General features: G+C 48.7%; 1 protein-coding gene across 5 annotated transcripts in view; it reads right to left on the reverse strand.

Annotated features, from left to right (window-relative positions):
- Ski6 (exosome complex component Ski6) overlaps window positions 1-9,599 on the reverse strand; it is a 64,867-nt gene extending 55,268 nt beyond the window's left edge. Inside the window, exon 1 of one of the 5 annotated variants that reach the window (XM_067108913.1) lies at window positions 9,466-9,599. The gene's annotated coding sequence lies outside the window, so the exon portion shown is untranslated. Of the gene's footprint in view, window positions 1-9,413 lie in introns of all 5 variants that reach the window. The other 4 variants (XM_067108910.1, XM_067108914.1, XM_067108911.1 and 1 more) reach the window with 4 other exon arrangements.
- Window positions 9,600-17,593: the final 7,994 nt, after the last annotated feature.

Consider the following 17,593-nt stretch of genomic DNA (forward strand, 5'->3'; position numbering starts at 1 on the left):
ACTTTTTGTAGTCGATGTATTTTACATCCACTTGGCACCCGACAGACAACTTTTGTCAATGTAAAATACGTCCAGTCGGCGTTAAAGGGTTAATGACTCATGGTCCCAGTGGGTCAGTTTAGCATTAAAGTCAAAATAAAAAAAAAAGCCTTATGAATAGTTTTACTCAAGGAAATTGTTTAAAAAGACTGCAAAAACTAGTGGCACCTGGGCATAGGAATCTCTAGTGGGGAGGGGCTTACATGACTACCTGTGCAAAAAAAGGGGTAATTCTAAGCCAGCTGTCTGCGGTGAGCTAGCCTATGGCAATGGACGTTTCCTTATGTTATTTTAGCTGCTGAACAAGAATTTAAAATAACATTTTGGCGGTCGGCTGTAACTAAAATGTAACTGACCCTTGAAAACTGCGTGTCTGTACCAGTGGGTCGCACACAGCTCAAAGGTAAAATAACAATTTTTAAAGTAAATTGTATTTTTCCTAACTATACAAACCCGAGGTCCTTTACACTAGGAATTACTTTCAGGCGTAGGCTGGAAACGGCCGTTAAACTCTTGAGCAAGGTGGTTAGGCAGTAACTACCGCCAGGTAGGCAGGGATACCCGCCTGCCCGGATGTAAACATTCCAGTTTGCCTTTTCGGTCCAGGTTCAGATTGAGGGGTGGCATGAGGTGGGCATAAAGTGTAAAGCACCTCGGGTTTGTATAGTTAGGAAAAATACAATTTACTTTCCAAAATTGGGATTTGTCCCGACACAATATAAAAACCCTCGGTCCTTTACATTAGGAAGACTCACTGGTTGGAGGGAGGAATCTGAGTGAGTCTCCTGAACTGACTGGAGTTCTGCACACCTGGGTTACTCCTCCTGGTCGAAAGATCGAGGAGGAGTACCGTGCTTCTGACATATTGATCAGACTGTAGGAACTGCAAGATCAAATGTCAGATACTGGACCTTTTCGCATGAGTGAGGAAACATAACTCCTACGAAGTAGGCTGGAAGGATCTAGAGTCGGAGGCAGTAAGGAAAAGCCGAGATAGGGTTCCCTTATTGCCCGTCTCTCCTTCCTCCCCTTGCTAGAGGGAGCGGAATTGCTCCTGTGAATCTATAAGAAAAATAGAACGGGTGCTCAATGTGTAGTCTTATCGCATCAGTGCCAGTTCCAGCAGCTATTGGTTTGAGTCCTATTCTCATCCCTAAGGAGAAGTTGGAGGACGGGGAAGGAGGAGGAAGAGAAGCCAGTCACTCTCGGAATCCTTCTCACTTCCAGAACCAACACCTTAGGGGAGATGCTACTTGTCCTCTTGAAGGAGCCGGGTAAGACAACACAACTTGTTGAGCAGCCACCACAGACCCAAGGAAAAAGGGTTCCAAGGGCCTGTGGGCAAGACAGAAGGAAGAAGACAAGAGTGTGGTCTAAGAGACCACGTCTTGCTTCCAGACCGACAGAAACTTCCGGAATGCGAGGGATGGACCAAGCCATTGACTTCGTGAGCTCTCGGTGAAAGGTACCGGTATCGTCGTCGTCAGCTGCCAAGTACTTCCTTTGATCGCTTCACTAAGTCGGGAGGAAGATGTGTCCTTAGACACTTCTTCCTTGGGAGAGACAGTACTAGCGAAAACGTTGACAACATCCAGGTTAGGAATGTCGAGCCTTTCAGAAAGTACCACAGCTCCCAGTAGGACAAAATAACGAATGATCTGGATCATCAACACAAAGTCCAAGGAGGAGGGGAACAAGAAGGACTCGAACCCGACAGTCAAGGCCAATGGATTCGGAGTCCACCTACGACATCCGAGGAGGGGTCGAGGTATGAGCCCCATCCCTGTTCTTCCATCTTCTACGCCAAGGCCAGGGTAAGATGAGAGATGGTCCTAAGAGGGCATATCTCTATCCTACGAGTCTCGTAAGGCGCGTGCAGAGCACGGACAGGAACCCTAAACGAGAGTCGCATGCCACCCAGGAAACAGTTCCCTGGGAGAGCACGACTGAAGAAGCTTCTCATCCGTAGCTAACTCTCGACTGAGAAGATGAAGGCTACTTCAGATAGAAGACTAGGTCGCAAGGGCCTACGTTCTTCACAAATGAAAGGGAGAGAAGCAACCCTCGCCAGAGAAGACGAGGAAGTCCAGACTTGACAAGCAACTCTGACCCGAGAAGAAGTTCCGACAACAACACCACCAGCGAAGACGGATCCAGTCCCTGGGACAGTGTTGCAGAGGACTTCAATATATCCAGCTATATCTGTTGCCGCTCGGCGAGAGAGCCTGTGCTTGCAAGAAAAGCTGGAAAGTCTCCCAGTCCTGAACACACAGGGATGTACTGCCTCAAGAACTGCTTCTTGTGTAGCTGCTACAGGGGGTTGGGTCAAGCGGAATTCTTCTCGATGCCTCGGCAATCAGGTCGGATGAAGGCGAAGTCTTCAAGTATTTGTCTGTAACTCGGGGTGAGCAATGTTTGTAAACCCCTAGCGAAACGGACAAATACGGAGGGAAAAAATGTCGATATCGAGTTTTCACCAAAAAGACAGCATGCCTCAACAGAGCGGCCCCTGGTCAGGTATGAAGGAGCGAGAAAAAACTACCGACTTGTGTGCAGGGAGGCAACAGAAGGATGGTAGGGATTTCTCAGTCGAGCAGTCTCTGCATGAATCTTCGTGAAGAAAGAATGAGCAGCATGTTCCGTCCCGATCACTCAAACCTGAGGCCAGGCTTGCCTACCAATACATCCCCACCAGGAATGCATCTAGTTAATTGAGCTGTCGAGTGTGCAACAGAACAACACTCGAGTACCTGCAAATGAGATGAAACAGGAGGAAAAAACGATTGCCTCTTGTTTGTTGACAAATGCCACTACTGTGGTTTTGTTGTTCAACGAAACCCGTGAGTGCCACAAAACCCATCACGAATTCTCGGACGGCCAAAAAGGCTGCCCTGAGCCCAGGACGGTGATGAGAAGGTACTAATCGTCTCGGTCACACAAATTCAAGACAAGGTCTTACCAGTGTGCACCTATTCCTCAATCTGTGAATCCGTAAGTAGACACAAGATGTGAGGGGAATATGCAAGCATATTCAAAGATTCCTTCAATCAAGCATTAGCCTAACTCTTTCCTCATACATCGAAGAAGAAAGAATGGAGGAAAGGAAGCAGACTTCCATTCTCCACCATGGGGAAGCTTCTGCAAAATGACAGGATACCGAGGCAATTAGCTCTAGCCAGGCTGGCATTTCCCGAATCGGGAGCATGGGAGAGGTGGCGGGATGGAAGTTCGATGGAAAGAATTGCCGAGACCTAAGGGAAATAGATACTTCTCCTGAAGGAATCCATTCCCAGGTCTCGGCAATGTCGCTGCCAGTTCCAGAGACTCGATAAGTATCATTTCGTCCAAGCATCAGCAGTTGCAATCTTCTGAAGCCTAAGACTTTTTAGCTAAGGAGTTGAGGGGGGCTGGCTTGAACTCAAGGTCGAGTTGAGATGACTAAGACCCAAAGTTCTTGGCCATTGTCCAAAGGACAAGTCAGTGCCCTGGTGCAAACCTTGATTACTGGGGTGTCTGGCAAATCTCTGAAAGAGAAAGGCAGAACCAAGTAAAGGTTCGGTCCTAAGGGTCGAGCCAACTCGGGACTTACGAAACCGGAGATCCGAATTGGGACAAAGTCCTTCTTCTTAGCACCAGAATTGCCCAAAAAAATGCAGTCGGCAAGACCCTCCGAGGAAAGAAGAATTCATATTCTGTCGAGGCAGGGGTGGAAGCTTGGTGTCTCGACCTGAATTAACTCCATCGAAGAAAAGAATTCATCAGGTCGAGAACGCTCTCGGAAGTCAGGACTGCGGCGGTTCCTGACACTCTTGGCCCCTCGGGAACTGCAAGGGTTGCGAGTGATGAAGGTTATTCATTGGGGGAGCCGCGGTCCTGTCCTGGGGATCCTCGTGCTGACAAATCGGCGTGAAGTTCTCCGAAAACATGGGGACAATCGCAACTTGAAGAGGAAGACCCTCGCTGTTTCCGATGCGTGAAACTCCTGTACCTCTCCCCTTGGAGGGAGACCTTGACAGATCCCATGAAACCCTCCTCAGCTACCTGGTTATAATACAAGAGAATCGGGGGACCGACACCCAAAGCATGCCAGGCACCCGTACTCCGAAGAAAATTTCATCGGAGCTCTCTCTCTCCGTCTTGCGCCTCTCGGAACAACCGAGAGGAGAAGAGAACAGGTGAGGCGAAAGAGTATCCCTACCTGTCCTGCCAGTAAGATAAGCAAGAGAGGCAGACCGTGAGCGATAATCAACCGAAGGAGATTACTGCCACACGGGGGAAGAGCACTTGTGCCGTGGCAAAGCACTTTCCTGGGAAGAGCAAAAAGTTCACTCGAACATAGCTAAGAACCCGAATCGGAAAAAACCGAGTAGGGCCGAGCCGATCACGTAAATGCGATCCAGCTGGTTGGTATGTGGCGGACTGGGAGGCAGGCGGGGCGAGCCGAGCCGAGCTGAGCCAGTCTGGCAAGCTGAGTCGAGCCGAGCCAGTCTCGTAAGCGCGACCGGGGGCCGAGTCGAGCCGATCGCGCGAACACAATCGTAACTGGGCAGGCCGGACTCGTCTGCTGTGAACAATTGCTAGTTCCCAAACTAAACTCCTTCGAGGCCGAGGCCCCTTGAGAAGGTTCAAAGGGGAATTCTGTGTCTGCTATCTTGCATGCTCGAACCCTTAAGTTCGAGACACAAGAATGAAGCCCGGCCGAGCAACCGAAGCAGCTGGCGGGCAGATTGAGACACCTGGCGTCTCGGCACCCAGACACCCGGGCGTCTCGGCACCCAGACACCTGGGCGTCTCGGCACCCAGACATATGGGTGTCCCGGCAACCAGACACCTGGGTGTCTCGGCACTTTCTCTCGTCCTGTGCCTCTCATAAGTAGAGCGCTTGTGATTCATAGAGTTCGAGCTACCCACGAGACTTCCAAAATTCAGGAGCGGCTGCTTTGTTTCCTAATAGATCGAAAGAGCCAAGCACAGAACCAGTCTTAGATGCAGACTTCCAAGACTGGCAACGAGGGCGTGGCCTTGAGAGGCCACGCTCTCGCGGCCCCTGAAACACAAGATCCCACAGGAGAATGCGAATCAGTTCATGCCCGAGGGCGGGAAGAGCCAACGAGAGAAACTTGTCTCCCAGAAGAGAGTCAGTCCCTTAGAAGTACCGCAGGACTCCCGAAGGGAATCTCTTCCCTGCTTCTTCTGATGTTCGAACCGACAGGATTGAGACACCAGGCTGGGAACCCAACTGAGCACTGGCAAACACTCGGGAAGCGCTTGCAGTGCTGGCAGGAAGACGAGCCGAGACACTCGCACTGCTCCCGAACTGGGCCGAGAAAAATCTCTCCAGACCAGATCAGGATACTCGATATTCCATAGAATCTCAAGCACTCGGAGCGGCTCGCGAACGAGCGCCCGAAGCAGCCCCCGTCTTAGAGGCGGAACCTCTAGGACTGGGAACAGGATCGCAAACCGAGGTCTGCGCATCCACGGCTTCTGAAACACAAAACCCAGGGCTATGCGAATTGGTTTCCAAACCAAAGGTCGGAAAGAGTCAACAAGAGACCCACTGACCCCCCGGAAGGAGGCAGTCCCTAGACGTCCAAGGGCATCAACGGGAAGAAGCAGCCTTCCTCTCCTTCGGCCGACGGAGGTCTGTCCGATTCTTGGGACCCCCTTGGACCTCGGGAGAGGAAGGGAAGACGCAGCAGAGGACGCAATCGAAGATAAGATGAAGAAGACGGCGGCTACTTCACCTTCCACTCCGACGTCTTCCACAGGATGGTGGACACGAAACATCATAACCTCCAGGGCAGTCCGGCAGGAACACAACGGACATGGCACAGGACACCACCACAAGGAGAAGCAGCAGGCATGATCAGGACAGCCGATGAAGGAGCTACGGCAGCGGTTCGGAAGGCAGGAACTACTGCAACAGCCAGGAACATCACCTCAACAGGGCGACTTCCTTCATCTACACGCCGACATCTTTTACAGGATGGCGGACTGCGTAACCCCTGGGGCAGCTGGCAGGAACACAACGGAAGCGGCCCCAAGCACGACCGCCAGGACAGCCAATGCAAGAATTATGGCAGAGGTTCAGAGGGCAGGAGCTACTAAAATGGCCAGGAACGTCACTTCCACAAGGCGACTTCCTTCCCCTTCACGCCAACATCTTCTACAGGATGGCAGACATCGTAACCTCCAGGGCAGCTGGCACGAACATAACGGAAGTGGCCCCAGGCACGACCACTAGGAGAAGTAGCGGGCATGATCAGGACACCCGATGCAGGAGCTACGTTAGTGGTTCGGAAGGCAGGAGCTACTGCAACGGACAGAAATGTCACTTGAAAGTCACCAGCAGCGACAGGGACGATCAGGGCGGCTGCGGCAGGAGACCAGGAAAAGCAGCCCACAGTCTGTCGTCGAGTTGACAAGAGCATAACACAGGAACAGCAGGAGCAGATGGACCACAGATATGCAGGAAGCATTGCAACAGCATACATGAAGACCAGCAATGACAGCGATCGATCCACATCGGCGGGAAAGAGTCAGAATGATCCCGACATGGAAATATGTCATCTAACCAGGTATTGTGGTCGATCCCAAAGCAACACTGAATGAATGTCGGGACTGCCTCATGCGCGATATCCTTCGATATATCCAGCCAACTACTGCTGTGTCTGCGATGCTCACTGTCAACCTGAAAGAAAAGCAAAGATGATTAGTAGAGGGAGAGTCCTCCCGCTACAAGGGGAACTGCCCTATGCAGTGGGAGGAGGTACTCTACAAGAGGTCGCCCGATCGCTCCCCGCCCCTAGACTTCGCCCGATGAGCGGGCGAAGAAGGCAAAGGAGAGAGATCTACTAAAGGGGAGAAGAACCTACGGGAAGAGAAAAAAAACACTCAGCATAAGTAGGAAGGAATTAGTGATGGCCCTTATACACGGAAGGCGGACGCCCAAGAAGGGAACGAACTCTTACGTCCCAATGAATGTAAGGGAGTGAAGATATTACGTCCCAAACTATATCTCCGAAAGTACAGGGGCACCCTCAGTATTTACGTAAAGGGCTGCTGGAAGAGAAGCATTACCACTTGGTTACGCTACTCCAGTTACGCCCTTGGCCGCCAAACCCAAGACACAGGCAGGGAACGACGGCTTATGCAAGGTTATCACAAATCGTGGGTATGTATTAATAAATATCAAACACACATATATATACACAAAAATACAGAAAGATCCCACCAGGATAATAAGAGCTTAACGACAGTCAGGCGGCGAGAACGAAAACACGTCAGCAACACATGACGGCCGAAAGCAAACTGGAATATTTACATCCGGGCAGGCGGGTATCCCCGCCTACCTGGCGGTAGTTACTGACTAACCACCTTGCTCAAGAGTTTAACGGCCGTTTCCAGCCTGCACCTGAAAGTAATTCCTAGTGTAAAGGACCGAGGGTTTGTATATTGTGTCAGAACAATTACAGTTTAGCAGCACCCAACCAACAAAATATTACCTTAAACTCTTGTAAAGCAAGCAAAATAATACAGAAAAATGTCAACTGCCATAGTCTAGCTCCACTGCACACTATTCGAAGCTTTCGTAAATGGGAAACAAAACATTACCATTTCTGCTTTCAACTTGGGTGGCCTCTATAGGTCGCCATGGCAGAACGGCACTGCGAGCTTTATCTGCACGTTTTAAGATTCCTGGCAAGCTTGTATGTTCTGGCACGAGGGAATTACCTTAAATTCTTGTTCAGCAAGTAAAATAACACAGAAAAACATCAATTGCCAGTCTCTCACAGCTCTCGCTAAGCGCAGACAACCGGCAGCTGCTGATTGGTGAACCGAAAGCTAGCGCATGCGTGTTAAAGCTTAGAACCAGCAATACTAGTAATGAATGAAAAGTGCCTTTGGAACGGCTCCCGCTATCCATTTATTCGCCTTTCTTTTTACGCTTGTTTTTCGTGTTCCAAATGACATATATAACAGGAAATACAACAATAAGGTACCCACACCTTTTCCCAAGTTATTTACCCCACCAAAAAAACCTGAGTTCCCAACAGCTCCCCCTTACTGTTAGCTGTTCTCAAAAGGGTTTTACCATACCCAAAACCCCAATTCCCAACAGGTCCCCTTTGCCGTCAGCTACAGTCCTAAAGTAATTTATAGCTTAATTACATTTGACCGCCAAAATATTAATTTAAATTCTTGTTCAGCAGGTAAAGTTCTATAGAATAACATCAATTGCCATAGCCTACCTCACCGCGGACAGATGGCTTAGATCTACCAAAATAGGTCTTATTTTTGTCACTATGTTAATAGACCTGTTCTTCTTTGGATCCTGGACGGGAACAGGTTCCACAGACAAAAACAAACCTAACCTATCCTAGAATGTCATGTCCTGACCAAATTAGGGTAAAATTGCAGTAAAAGGCAACACGGCCAAATGGCAAGGAAATACACTTTTCTAGGTCATTTTGATGTGTTTCGCACAAATTTCACATTAAAATTCGTCGGAAATTGATAGTTTCTTAGAAATACCTGTATTATTTTATCCCATTTAACACAGTGCTCTTGAGATCCTCATAGTATGTTGTCACCGAGATTATGAGTGTGTTCGTGTGTTTGTTTACAAATGTAGCTCCTCCCACATGCTAGTTTTGATGACACAATCATAGTTTAAGTAAACACGTGACAATTTACTACAAATCCATTCATTTCCAACGAAATTGAAGGTGAAATTCGTGCTAAACACATAAAATCAGTCAGAAAAACATATTTCTTTGTCATTATGGCGTGTTGCCTCTTACTGCAATAATACCCAAATTAGAACTTATTTTCCTAACCTCACTTAAGGCACCACGAACTGAACTTGTGGGGAGGGGCTTAGCCCCCCTGCCCTTAGATCCCCTCAAGTAACACTAAACATTGGAAAGGCCTGATCCCGTCCTTCTGCAAACTACCCCAGCAAGTTATGTTCCGCCAATCTTTTACCTATTTTCAGTGTTACTTGGGGAGTCCAGGGGGTACGAAACCCACCAGCCAGGTCAAGACACGGCGCCCAAAGTCAGGTTAGGAAGGTAGCCTAAGGTCTGGTTAGGTCAGAACACGGCATTCTAGGAAAGGTAATTTTGTTTTCGTTGGCGGAACCTGAGTCCGTCGTTCTCAACTGGCCCCGAAAACTCATGTCTTCAACTCCCGATTAAGATATGCCTATGGTTTAAATGAAAGATTTACCTGCAAAAAGGCTGGGGTTAATGTAGAAGTAGGAATAGTGAACAATTCATTAGATTACGGTTGCCTAAGTTCATCATGCTCTAAATTAGAGAGATGGAATACCCATAAGACTTGTCACTTAATACGTATTATTAGCTTACATCTAGAATAGCTTAGAGTATATAACGCAGACACACCAAAGTCACCAAATACCTTAGGACGGTGGGACTCGTGCACAGAGTTTCTTGAATCACGTCAATCTTATTGATAGTAGTTGAGGCAGTAATTCCTCTATGTAACAGCTCTCTCGCTCGTCGTGGATAGTTTTTAATTGTTCTTGTTTGGATAAATTCCTTATTATTAATTTTCTTTCCAGAGAGATCTATGAACAGTAAGATATAACCTACCAATTCATCATTACCTTCTTGGCATAGCTGCTGCATAATACTAAATCTGCCCATATTATTATTCCATGCTGGGCTAAAAGTAACAACAAAGACCACAAATTTCATTTACTTTCCCCTTTTAATATTTTCCCACCATTTAGCTCTAGCATGTTCTTTGTAGCTCTGCTTATCAGAGCTGTCTTTCCCGTGTTATCATAGCAAGTTTCCTCTTTCCATGTTCCTAAATTTACAATAAATATTAGAGTTTATCTTATTAATTTCTCTTTGCTTGGCGTTTTTTTTCGGTTCTTTTACATTTCTTTTATTTTTATTTGCTCTGCTCAGTTTCACCTACAATTTGGTCTAACTTCTTTCTGTATGTAAGACTGTAGAAGAGAACGTGTAAGAGCCTGACGCCGTCTCTTCCAAACACGCGCGTGTGCTTGTGTTCGTCGTCCATCGGAGTGGACAAGACGACAAGAGCATCTCGTTTTCTTTCTCTAAAAGAACGAGATTTCAACCATACAATATTTCCGTCTGTTTCTCCCTAACCATTGTTGTTTTGATGTATGTACAATCACCACTACTTGCATTGCCATGCAAGCATTCTAATCATGTAGGCTACTCATAATGTTCCAACGAATCTTCTGTATCAAACTGTGTGTATGTTTCTGTTTGTGAAGACGTCAAACGCCTCGCCATTTCACATATATTATGCTACTGCATTGTATTCATTAATCTGTCTTGAATCTCGTGCAATTGGCCATATGTAGAATGTCCTGGCCTTTCCATTGATATATGTTTCATACTGTATGTTAATCATGTCTCTCAATATCGCCATCTGTTTGTCTGTCGGATGCCTGAGTCTGTACCTCTGTTTTTACCTGTCTGTGTGTAGACGCTACTTTACCGCTCGCACGCGTCAATAACGTCTTCGAAGAATCTGTACATTTTAATCAGACACAACAGACCCGACCCAGACAACAAATCAAAAGCCATACCCTTCCCCTCTAGATGCTGACTTTAGAAATCACTCCCTCCCCTATCATTCCATCCATCACAATCAACACCCAACAAATACACAAAACACATACAGACACAAGAATTAGGACCGGACAAGGAATATGGCTTTAGATCACCACGAACTAGCATACTAGCTACCTGTGCCTACTACTCAATTCTTCTTTTTTTCCATCTGTTGGCCTCTCCCACTAGCCAACACTCACTGCTATCGTACTTTTATCCTCGTCTGATGGGTACCTTAGGGTTCAAAGAGGTTGCAACCTTGCCTGTTAAATCTTTTCATTTCAAAATTTCACCCCCACCAAAATCAGTTTCATGTATCATAATAAAGTTTTCATTAACCTACCCATCTCACAGACTCATCATCAACATAGAGTTACGGGCTGCTCTAGGAGCAAGAGCCCGTGCTGGCACAAGGCCAGCTAAATCTAAAACAACAACAACAATGTACATTTATCTCAGTAAGGAACTACCAATAAACCAGTAAACACCCAGCCAGTACATCACTCGATTCCCAGTCCTTACACTGGTGAACCCCCGGAGTGACCCGAAAGACCCGGCCGACCCAAGATGACGACCCATGCACCGACAGACCCTTCGCCGCCTCACTGCTTCCCGCCGTTCCTGAGTTCTCAGTAGAAGTCCGACCCTCCGAGATGACCCACCCCACCACCAGAGCCCTGGATGCCTCCTCCAGGAAACCTGAAGCCGCCCCTGCACTCGTACTGGACAAGCTGACCAACGAAGGACCAGCCAACGTCATCCTTCAGCCTGCTGCCGCCCCTCTCGAGCTGGAAACCAAGTATCAGCCGCCGTCATCCTTCAGCCCTCGAGCTGGCCACCGAAGGATCATCCGACGTCACCCTTCAACCGGTTCCTGTCCTCCTCGAGCTCCTGCCAGCCGGCGCTGCCCTTCAGCCTCCTACCCACCCCTAGCCCAAGCCCTTCGAGCCAACTACAATTGTCGGCAAGACAATTTCCGTATCGATACCTCGCCTGGGTGGGGAATATTGTAAGAACCCATCGCCCCGACGCCGTCTCTCCCAAACACAACCACACCGCACCCTCCGCCTGAGCAGTTGTCTCCGCAGCCGGGCCGATTAATCAGACGTTACCCATGTCTTGGGGGAGAGTATTTGTAAGAGCCTGACGCCGTCTCTTCCAAACACGCGTGTGTGCATGTGTTCGTCATCTATCGGAGTGGACAAGACAACAAGAGCATCTCGTTTTCTTTCTCTAAAGGAATGCGATTTCAACCATACAATATTTCCGTCTGTTTCTCCCTAACCATTGTTGTTTTGATGTATGTACAATCACCACTACTTGGATTGCCAAGCAAGCATTCTGATCATGTACTCATAATGTTCCAACAAATCTTCTGTAACAAACTGTGTGTATGTTTCTGTCTGTGAAGATGCCAAACATCTCGCCATTTCACATATATTATGCTACTGCATTGTATTCATTAATCTGTCTTGAATAATCTCATGCAATTGGCCATATGTAGAGTTTCCTGGCCTTTCCATTGATATATGTTTCATCACTGTATGTTAATCATGTCTCTCAATATCGCCATCTGTTTGTCTGCCGACAAACACAGATGCCTGAGCCTGTACCTCTGTTTTTACCTGTCTGTGTGTAGACGCTACTTTATCGCTCGCACGCGTCAATAACATCTTCAAAGATTCTGTACATTTATCTCAGTAAGGAACTACCAATAAACCAGTAAACACCCAGCCAGTGTGTCACTTGATTCCCAGTCCTTACGAACGAGACCGGTTTTTCCCGCCGGAGGGAAGGTTGGCTTCTCCCTTCAACCAAGTCAGTACTCAGTATGCAACTGGCGCTCTTGTAGCAAGCATTACTCTACAATACACGCATCACTGGGCACCGGGGTTTCATTACAGTCCTAAGCATCTAACATCCTACATGGCGCAGTGAGTTACCTATGCTCACACATGTGAAGCAGAATGCCCACCCCAAGAAGACCTACAGTAGCTGCCCGAAGGCCTACTGGCCTTAGAGGCTCCTATTCGCCGGCTCCTCATAATGCTGCATGTACGCTACTATGGCTGGTGCAACAGCAACATACTCTCGAGGCCCTCCAAACCGGTATTGCCAACGCTGCCCTATCTGGAACATGTGGATCCCTGTCTAGGGTGCCACCATCTGCAGCCCCCAAGAAATGTGAAATGGAGATGTCGACGGCCGCGTTTCGATCGCGGCGAAGGTCAGTGGAGTGTTGGCTTCGACTTTGCAAGGTGCCGGCCGACGAGATGGTCCATCACGTGAAACTGTATTGCACACCGACGCTGCAGCGTGCCCTCGATGCCAGGTGCAGCACAACAAACTGGAGCACCCTTTCGACTGAGGAGGCACTGGATGCTGTCTCCAAACTCATACCTCGTGCATCAAACCAAGCAGTTCAGTGGTCAGAGTTTTTCAGCATGATGCTGACGCAAGGCCATAACGAAAGTGTCAGTGACTTTTTCTTGCGTAGCTCTCAAAAAGCCACAGACTGTGAGTTTCAGTGCCCCAATTGTAATTTTAATCTTTCAGAGTATATGTTGTTAAAGAAACTTATAGTGGGATTAGGGGATCAAGTGTTAAAAAGACAATTATTTCAATCATACGAGTCATTTGCGAGTGTCGATGCCCTACGGGCAATGTGTTGCGCATTTGAGGCTGCCAAGCAAGATGCCAGCGGTAGGCAGCAAGGTACGGAAATCGCACCAGTAGAGTTTGAAAGTAGTGCACCTGCCATCCCCGAGACAGCTGCTATACATGGCAGGAGGAGCGAGCCACTGTCGGACCCCATCACCATTAGGCGCATGTGCAGGAACTGCGGGGCTAGTCACACCCCTGAAAGAAACGCATGCCCGGCAAGGTCGCTTATTTACCATAACTGCCAGAAGACCGGGCACGTCAAGAAATGCTGCAGAAGCAAGAAGGCACCGTCAAACCCCACCACCGCCATGGTGGTGACAGGGGCAATCATCGCTGCAACACATCACCCCTCCCAACCAACTGTCCTGGTCAGGGTGGCGGAGAGAGAGGGGCCCAGGTTCATGAACGTGAGCGCCGTCACTGATACAGGGGCTCAAGTATGTGTTGCAGGCGTTTTTCAATGTAAGGCCTGTGCTGCTGCAGCGTCATGCTGGCTTAAGAGATGTCGCCAACTTACAGCTGGAGTGACTGGGAATAGCAGTCTTTCTGATCTCCTTCAGGAATCGCACAAGTGTACAAGAGGTTTATTTCGTCAAATCGGCCAAGTTGCTTTACCTCTCTCTTTCTGTACGTAAAGACCTCGGACTTGTCCCAAATGACTTTCCACACCATCTTCCAAGTGAAATATCGGCGAGTGCGTCTACCGACACAACCCCACCACCCAGACCATCGTCAGTTCCGTTACCACCCATCGAAGAGAACGTCCTATGCTTGGAGCAATGGTTACTCCAATACTTCTCGTCGACGACTTTCAATACGACCAGGGAACCATTACCAGTGATGGTGGGGGAGCCCCACCACATCCATCTGATGCCGAACACCGTGCCATACTCATGCCATACTCCCGCAACAGTTCCCAAGCACTGGGAAGCCGAGGTGAAGGCCCAGCTTGAAGAAGACATGCGGAAGGGCGTCATCCAAGAAGTCTCCCCAGGAGAAGCGACGGAGTGGTGCGCACGAATGGTCGTGGTGGCAAAGAAGTCAGGTCACCCACGACACACAGTGGACTACCAACGCTTGAATGCCTCTTGCAGAGGGGAGACACATCACACTCCAGCGCCCTTCGACATGGTATCCGGCATCCCCAACACTCCTACAAGACAACAGCTGACACTTGCTGGGGATTCCACCAGGTAGAACTCAACGAGGAGAGCCGCCGACTGACAACGTTCATCACACCCTGGGGCAGCTTCCAGTATCACAGGACCCCCACGGGCCATTGCTCTACATCGGATGCCTATACAAGGCGATTCGACAATGCCATCAAGGACATACCCCGGAAGTAAGTGCATAGATGACACACTTCTTCATGACAGTGGGGTTGAAGAAGCCTTCTGGCACACTTACGACTTCTTGGCAACATGTGCAGCAAAGGGCATTACACTTAAGCCCAAAAAATTCAACTTCTGCAGGAGAGAGGTAGAATTCATTAGGTTCTATTTGGGTTGGGAGAGCTATAAATCGACCGACGACAGCCTCGCAGCCATTCAGAAGTTCCCTATGCCACCCAAACCCACAATTACCGACATCAGGTCATGGTTCGGCTTTATTAATCAGCTGGCGCCGTTCCTTGCGACTGCCCCCATCATGGAACCATTCAGGGACCTCTTGAAGAAGAAGCAGGCAGGCAAACACGTCTTCTGGGACAAGTGTCTGCAGGAGAAATTCAGGAGTGCTCAGGACACCATCTGCAAGCTGGTCACAGACAGCCTGGCATACTACGATAAGTCCTGCCCCACGGCTGCCCTTATGGACTGGAGCAGGGAAGGCATAAGATTTGTCATCCTCCAGCAGTATTGCAGCTGTACAGCCGCTGATATGCCATTCTGCTGTAGAGATGGGTGGAGAATCGCCCTCTGCGGAAGTAGACACCTGTCCCCAGCAGAGGCCGACACCTGTCCCTCCCCCGCAGAGGCCTTGTATGCTGCAGTAGAGCGGGAGGCCCTGGCTGTGGTGTGGTGCCTAAGGAAGGCTAGGCTGCTTCTGCTGGGATGCCCCAACCTCAACCTCCTAGTCAAGCTCCTGGGGGACAGAGCCCTGGCAGACATTGGCAACCCCAGGTTGTTCAGGCTAAAAGAGAAGACCCTTCAATACAGATTCACCATCAAATATCTACCAGGAAAGAAGAATTGTGCGGCTGACTTCTTGTCTCGCTTCCCTTCCCTGCGTGCTGCCCCTGATGACTGTGACGTTGAGCTAGAGGACGATATGGCAGCTGCCGTCACTTTGGCAACGACCGAGACTCTACTTAGATAGGGGCTCACGATGGATGAGAAGACCGTCAGTGCAGCGGCGGCCAAAGATCCAGTATATCAGTTGCTGATGGCACGGGTGTCTGCAGGTGACTGGCCGCCGCAGAAGACGCAGGAGGTGGCCTGTCTTAAGCCATTCTACGGTGTGAGAGATCGCCTCTCAACACTGGAAAATCTAGTGCTCTACACATACGAAGATGGGTGCGTACGGCTGGTGATTCCAGATGAACTTCGTCAGCAGGTGTCAGCAAGTCTACATGCAGGTCATCAAGGGCTCGACTCCATGCTCAGGAGAGCCAGACAATCTGTTTATTGGCCTGGCATGGAGGGAGACCTTCAGCACCACAGGAACAAGTGTGTTATTTGTGACACGCACACTCCATCCCTACCTGAGGGAATGATGGTCATCACACTGCCCCCAGAATACCCCTTCCAGTGTACAGTTGTGGATATGTTTCAGCTGGAGGGGCGCATGTACATGGCGTACGCTGATGGACTCACGGGATGGCTGGAAATAGCCCATTTCCCAATGGCGCTACTTCACAGAGTAATGTCAGTGCTAAGAGGCTACTTCACGAGATGGGGGGCCCCAGAGGAAGTGTCCACGGATGGAGGCACCAACTTGGTAAGCGAAGAAATGTCCGCCTTCTTCAGGAGATGGGCGGGTCAAGGTGCGCCTCTCATCAGCACATTTCCCGCAATCAAATGGTAGGGCAGAAGCAGCTATGAAAACCGCGAAAAGGATCATCAGGGCAAACACAGGGGATGGTGGTAGCCTGGACTGCAACAAGGCCTCCCTCGCAATGTTGCAATACCTGAACATGCCCATTCGCAACATCAACAAGTCCCCTGCACAGTTGGCGACTGGGAGGCAGTTACGAGATGGCGTTCCTACGGCAAAGCAACATTACCTGGTTGACAGGCACTGGCAAGAGGTATTGCATAGGCGTGAACTCCAAATGGCCACCGATAAAGAGAAAATCAGTGCCAATCATGCCACCAGAACACTCAAACCCTTTGAGGTAGGGGCCCGTGTAAGAATGCAAAATCAAGCAACAATGGAATAGGATCGTACAGGGTTGGTGGTGGATTCCTTCCCCCACTGGCAGTACAGAATCAAATTGTATGGCAGTGGATGGCTGTCACTAAGAAATAGGAGACACATCGCACCCACCAACAGCACCGACGTACTAAAAAATAGTACCTCTGGCTGAGTTGATTCGCCTGCACCTTCAGCAATCGAATCAACAAAGCCAGAGGCACCGGTACGCCCCAAGAGGCAAACTATGCACCCAAAATGGCTATCCGATTATGTCATAAACTGTGTGAACGAGTAAAAGTTATGCTCTACGCAGTTAATTCAGGTGCTTCCATTACAGAATGAACATATAACTGGCAGTATGTTGATTATTCATTTATTTTATCATTTATCACAAAAGTTCTTTGTCCTGTGTTTTTTTTTTAGATATGCATTGTGCATACATGTAATTCTTGTAATATCAAATTTTCATTCAATTATTGTAGCCATTTCATAGCATCTCTTGCTTATAATTAAATAAAAATTTTGGAAGGGAGATGTAAGATTGTAGAAGAGGAGACCGGTTTTTCCCGCCGGAGGGAAGGTTGGCTTCCCCCTCCAACCGAGTCAGTACTCAGTATGCAACTGGCGCTCTTGTAGTAAGCATTACTCTACAATACACGCATCACTGGACACCCAGGTTTCATTACAGTCCTAAGCATCTAACATCCTATACTGTTCTCCTTAATTTCTATGATCCAAGGTGTTTTTGCTTTTGCTTTCATACCTGTCCGAAGTTATTCTTATTGCTGTTGAGTGTAGACAAGCGAGTTTTTTCTTATATCTTGAGTTGGTAGATGGGGCCACTGTCTTATATCTTAGGCTAGGGCACAGTATACTGCATACCTTGATGCTTTTAACGTTGTTCTGTATAC

The sequence above is a fragment of the Macrobrachium rosenbergii genome, chromosome 9 (assembly GCF_040412425.1).
Source record: "Macrobrachium rosenbergii isolate ZJJX-2024 chromosome 9, ASM4041242v1, whole genome shotgun sequence".
NCBI classification, from domain to species: domain Eukaryota; kingdom Metazoa; phylum Arthropoda; class Malacostraca; order Decapoda; family Palaemonidae; genus Macrobrachium; species Macrobrachium rosenbergii.